We start from the raw sequence: 6505 nt of genomic DNA on the forward strand, positions 1-6505 counted from the left end.
TTATCAGGAATGCACACTAAAATTTTGATGTTTCAGTATACAAACTACCCACTTCAAACTCATCCTCATATTTTCATGGTGTTGCGGGAATTTAGCTTGTTTTCTTTGGGCTACATGGATGTATTTTAGGCTGTGTTATGGTCAGTGGTTGCATTGGGGAAGGGGTGGTGGAGGGATCATTTTGTATCCCTCCCAAACATTTGACCTGGAGCTACCGTTACTAATTTAATCTCCCATTCTATGACAATTTGCTGATGTTCTGCCTAACTAAAGCCCTGCTCTAAGAATGGCCTTGAAGGCTCATGCACGTTTCAGCCTGCCTCTTCAATGAGCATTTTCAGGAGTTAGTTGTAGAGCTTTTTGTTTGTTTATTTGTTTTTCCCCACAACTTACTCTTGAACAGTTTGTTCCTTCCTCTCTCTCTCCAAGCCCTGTTTTGGACAAAGATTTTTCTTGACTGACAAACCAAGAGGATTCCAGAGGCATTAGCTGAGAGTAACAGAAATTATTGCCGTTCCTTAACAGGGCTTTCAGACTAAGAGCTTTGATTCTCCAAATAGTTCAGCTTGGATTACCATGTGTATTCCAATCATTGAGATGATCTGTTACTGTATGTGTACAGTAGAGATTATATTAATAGAGGAAAAGCAATCAGGTTATTTTCTGAGCGTGTTCACTAAGAACTTTGCTAGTTCCTGCTTAGTTTTTCTTAACTAGAGAGTAATAACTATGTATCATGGTTAACTTCTCATTTTTGCTGTTACAGGTCTGAAGAACTGTTGCCCAATTCAACAGTGCCAGCATTCCAACTTTATTAAACCTACCAACATCTTAAATGGACTTTCCTGTGGTGGTACCCTTTAAGAAATGGATGAAAGCTACTACATCAGTTTGCACATTCTAATCACTTTCCAGTGTCACGAGAGATTTTTACTTATAAATATTCTAAGTGTATGCAACTGGTAAAACCAGAGCCTACATCCAGTATTACTGATAAGAGACATTGTTCATCCACCAATGTTGTACATGTATGAAAACTGTGTACTGTATACTTCAACAATCCCCACTTTCTATTGGAGAGTACAATAATGTAAATCCTAAAAGCACCACTATTTTAGCATAATAAAAGAAAGTCCAAAGAGCTCCTATATAGACTACTCCAGATAACTTTGCTTCATCGGTATTTGTAGCTTATTGTAACTTTTTTAAAGAAATACAGGATCATCATCATGGTATTGTACAAAAGCGCTTTGATTAACACAACAGCTATATAGTTTTTTAATTTTAGGAAAAACCTGTGGAGACAGTGATCTAGTCTTTAAGAGTCCTTTCAGTATAACGTCTGACTAAAGACATGGCCTTTAATATCTGTTGGGAAGGAAATGTCCAGACTTTTCAACCTTTTATTGTATGTTTCCTTTTCCTTGTTTACATAGGGAACAATGTTTATAGTTGTGTGTACAGTGGGGGTCTACAACAAGAAGTGTATATTTTAAAACGATTTTTTAATGATTTAACAATTTTTTGTAAATCATTTTCGGGCTTCTGCAGCTGTAGATTCTCACTGTGAATTCCCTTGCTTGCTCATGCATAAGTGTATTTGCAATACCAAATATACAGGTTTAGTACTTTTGCCTGTTAGTGATTGTTTTACATGTGTAACGTTTTGGTTGAGATGTTAAATGGTGGAAGAGTACTGTGGATGTGAATGTGGGAAGTAATTTTAATCATGTGTAATTGGTCACAGGGCCTAAGTTGCAGTAATTAACTTTTTGCTGATTTATTTAACAATGCCTTGTTGCTTTGTATGCATTAACGTTTGGGTGTAAAGATTGTGTGTATATCCAACAGGGAGCCACAGTATTTAAATTGACCAACCTAATGTTACAACTGCTTTGAGGTGGCCAAATGTAAACTAAAAGCCTTAATTAAAAGTGGTGCAATTTTGTATGACTTAGCATCAGTAGTTCAATAAATTTGGATTGCCATGCAAGGGCTTGCATTACAGTTATATACTACTTGAATGTTTTGTGTTTTGGTAGAGCTAGTAAATATCGATTCTCGATCTCTTGCGCAGTGCAGACTGTGCGTCATCATATGATAAAAGGAGTACTTATCGCTTTGTGTTCTGATGAGTACATGCCACAGATGCTTCTTGTAATAGCATCGCGTGTACTAGGGCGGAAGAGTTTCTGAGTGAAACTTCATTTACTGCTTTGGACATGGAATATCTGAAATTCTAGTGTAAGACTAGCTCCCTCACAGAAAAGTGTGTTTTCAAAAGTAGACCAGCAGTGACTTCTTTGGGAAACTAAGGATACGTTGCCTGCTCTTTTCCTTCTTTCCAAGACGAATTCATTGTTAGAATTAAAGGAAAAGATACCTATCTCGGGAGAAAACATGGTTTTTCTGGATGATTAAACCATACTTGTTTGGTTTCAGGGAAATCTGCGGAAGAGCATTCTTGAAGTATTAAGTGTAGTTTTGCAGACTTCGCAGTCCAACAATATTAACAGATGTAAAGTGGAATGCGTGGACTATGGATGATCCCCTGATCTTGGCTGTGCTCGTGAAAACTGTCACACCCAAATACTTGGTACCTCTTTCTTTTTTTTTTCCTCTGGCACGGAATTATCAGAGCTTGTTCTAATTCCTTCCTGCAAAATCAAATCAGTTCAGCTTATCTCAAAACTTCCCAGCTTTAGCTGTTTCACTACCCAGTGAATTAAAGAGGCTGTATGATCCATCCTGCTGGTAATTTTGTCAGTCACCACCATTTTTTTAACAGAGGTGGTATAGTCTTTCACTGTGCAGAGTTGGAATTAAGACTGAAATTTCTTCCCCTTTATCAGAACATGTGGCTGATCCCCAAAAATGTATTTTGGTACACTCTGTCTTCTGTTTTGGTCCCCAGGGCAGGTTAGGTTCGAGCAGTGGGTGCTTTAGTGTTTGTTTGTTTGTTTGTTTGTTTTCTTTTAAGCTTGATACTGATCAGCTTGTCAAGGAGGAAGGTATTTTTCCTCCTTTCACTTCTTTCACTTTCAACATTTGCTTATTCAGGTCTTACAATGCCTTTATGTCCAAGTTGTCATTATCTCTGTTTTTTCAATGTGTTTCTCTTCTGGGCAGCTGTACAGACAGCAGGCAGTAGGTGGGAAGGAGTGAAAATTCTTTGATAACATCAGAGAAGGCCTTTGCTTGGTCTCAGTGTCCAGCCAAAAAGTCCTGATTATAGGGAATGTCAGGCTTTGTACTGAAAGTTCTATTCTGAAACATTCTTGGTTGCTCTGTGGATTAGTAAGCATGCAGTGCCTCAGCATTAGGAGTAGTCTGTTTTGATCAAGCCACAGGGAAGTTAAAACTTCATAGAAACTCGACGCTTTTCCATTCAAAGATTCTGCTGAAGAAGCCAAGTACACTTTCACGGACACTTAGAACTCAGGCTAGACTTGCAAAATCAATGAATCTTAACACAGGTGGCAACTGAAAACCATTACTGTTCTCCTTGAAAGCCTTAAAGGAAACGGTGCCCCACTTGTTAAAGGGAAGATGCCTGGCAAAGTGATGCAAAGTGATGGACATGAACCATAAAGGAAAAAGCATTTTCTTCATATCTAAGTAATTACAGTGTAAGAAGCTGTTCTTGCTGAGGAAGTGAACATCCAGTTCCTCCCAGGAATTGGAACTGTGTAAGCATTTAATTGTAGAAAAGAATCCTGTCTGCTGAAGTTTTTTGAGAACTTGCCTTCAGGATCACTGCTTTCTGTACCACACTTAAAAAGTTCACACTTGAACTACTTTGTGTAGAAACAGAACACTTGTTAAAGCTTTGGATAAAAGCCTGCATAATTCATTACAGAAAACTAATGCAGTAATTTTCCAAGTTCAGTATTAATACATGTGTATTACTGCCTGTAAAGTTAGCTTACGCTTACAGTGCGCACAAAGGTTGACTGCTTTATTTCCTACCTATCTGGAATTGGTGTATGTCGGTATTTAAATGTCTGAGCTTTCTATGGAAAAAAAAGTAATGTTTATTTCCTGAAATACTTAATGAAATTGCACTCTTCCTATTAGGACTTTTCAGTCTACATTTATTTCTTCTAACTTGTTACTAATGCCCTTCTTCATTCTCAAATTATTCTGTGAAATGAATGTCTACTCGCCTAAGTTACGGGAATATTTTGAGACTGCAAGATGTTTTCAGAAGCCCAAATGAACGCACTGTAAACTCAAACTACTACTGCTCTTCTGCATAAGAAAAAACATAACTTCTGGAAAAGTGTTGTAGAGGTAGATGTTAAGTTTGTTTCATAATATGTACTGATACTGCAATGCTAGAAAGAGGAGGTGGGAACAGAATCATGTTGGAATTTTGATTAAAGCTGTGTTTTTTCGCCTGTACCGTTGTAATTACAGTTGCTGTTTCCTCATGGGCAAACACTAAAGGTGAGGATTTTCTTTTATAAAACTAAAATTACGGGTGAATCGAACTTGATGGATTTTTCCCAAAGTCTCCTAGATAGCTTGAAGGGGGGGGAGTGATCCCACAGTAGCAAACTAGTTCTATAGGTAGGCCTCATCTTAGATTAGGCAACAATGGAAAGTTATTTCTAGTCTTGAATTGGGAAATACCATACAGCTGTCTGAAATTCTTACTTTTTAATTTGTAATACAAAGGTGCAGCCAAACATCAGCGTAGACAGAAAGTTTTTTATACAGTGTTGAGCTGCTATCCCAGCGGTGTTACGTTATACTTTACTTCGTAGCTATTTTATCTTGCCCGTGTATGCGGAGAAGAACGAAGGCAAATAAAAAGTTACACAAATACATAACTAAATGTAGTTGTATGTAGTACTCTAAGGTAGCTGTAGAAAAGCAGAGCCCTTAAGTTCTCATTTCTGAGTCTCAAGCACTTTACTCTTTCCTTTAAAAGGTTTGTGAACAATTTGAAGATTCTTTAAGCTTAATTTAAATGCTCTTTTCTTTACAGTGGAGCTCTGGAATAATGCTTATTTGTCACAAACTTTGTGTTCTCCTCAGTCTGAAAGTATAAGCAAAGATGTTTTGCAGTATTGTGTTCTCAGTGTTGCAATATCTGGACTTGAAAAACCAGAGAAGTGTGGGTGTTTTGTCTTTCTTTAAATACCCTCCAAAACCATTTATTTTTTCAGGATCTTGAGTCATCAGGCAGAGGGTGGGTTCCTGTTTTCAATGAGACGTTCTTTAGGGAGAGATTTGTGAATGGAGAAAGGAATGCCTTCATAATTCCGCTGTGTTCACTTTGGCCTCAAGAAATGCTAGTTCTGCATAACACACTCCGCAGTTTCATTGTTTTAAGAAAGTTCACTGCCACCAGAATTTATTTTCTTTGAGACTGCGGTGTGAGGTGAATTCTTTCATTTGAAAAACAGCGTAGTTCGTCATTAATTTGTGCAGTTGTTTTGGCTACTGGTAACATGGCAGGGTAGAGCAGGAAGGGCGTGCTCCTGGAATCTTGGATACAGAGCGAAATCAAAGTGGAATTTACAGTTCCTTCTTCGGTCAGTACACATTATGTTTTCATATTATGTGGCATCTTTATGCTTCTAAATCTAGCAGAGAAGATACACCAACCACTCGCACACAGTACAGAAGTCTATATATTAAACTCAGTTGCCATAAACTGAGCTCGCCGCTTGTACTGCGGCCAACACAACAAAGATCTTCAGCACTACTGTCGTGCTTTTCAGAAGCATGGTGGCAATTAGCAATTTGTCTAATTTCTTCCTTTTCTAAAACTAATGAGTTTATTTTGATCTAGCACGCTCCGAACTTTAATCCAGTACATGCTGTAAGCCCCATGAACCTTCTATACAGCTAGTGGGGAGCAGCACATTCCCTAGGGCTGACCTGTTTGTGTCAGTGGTGCTAGCTGACTGGGCTCTTGTTGCTCACAACCTGTCAGTGTGGAGCTCTGCTGTCCTCTCATAAACTGTGAAGATGATGACAGCGGGGCTGCGGTCAGGGTCGGTGTTGATGCAAACACGTTGTACTTAATGGCAGTTTAGAAATCCGTTTCATAGTTTAAATTTCAACTCCTTTAATATCACGCTAGAAATGCATGTTTTGCTTCTTGAAAGCCTGTTTAGTTTCTTGTCTGCTTAGTTTTCATGCCTGTACTTTGACTGGAGGCAGTGCTCAGGGGGAGCGTTTTCTCTTACCTCGTTCGTTTCCAGCTGTCTGCCCTGGGAAAGGACCGGTCCTGGAGCTTGAGCTGGTGCTAGAGAACTGAACCAGATATCTGTGCGTTACTCTGAACGTCCCACTGATGTTACTTGTTTTTTTATGAAGCGTTAAGGACTAAGACGCGTTGAATACGTAACGTTTGCAGTTCTGTGCTACGACTGTCCGCTGTCACGGAGGTTGCTGCCTCGTGCTTTCACAACAGGTTATGTGATAGCGGGGCAACTTCAGCCCTACGGCCATTTTCCCTCTTTAAGTTACTTAACCCGCCCGGGGCTGC

The 6505-nt window shown here is 39.0% G+C and overlaps 1 protein-coding gene across 1 annotated transcript in view; it reads left to right on the plus strand.

Moving 5' to 3' along the window:
- The window catches only part of RAP1B (RAP1B, member of RAS oncogene family), a 33315-nt gene extending 28911 nt beyond the window's left edge, over window positions 1-4404 (plus strand). The window contains exon 8 of the mRNA XM_072342033.1: window positions 767-4404. The gene's annotated coding sequence lies outside the window, so the exon portion shown is untranslated. The remainder of the gene's footprint in view (window positions 1-766) is intronic.
- Window positions 4405-6505: the final 2101 nt, after the last annotated feature.

Source organism: Excalfactoria chinensis, chromosome 1 (genome assembly GCF_039878825.1).
Source record: "Excalfactoria chinensis isolate bCotChi1 chromosome 1, bCotChi1.hap2, whole genome shotgun sequence".
NCBI lineage: Eukaryota > Metazoa > Chordata > Aves > Galliformes > Phasianidae > Excalfactoria > Excalfactoria chinensis.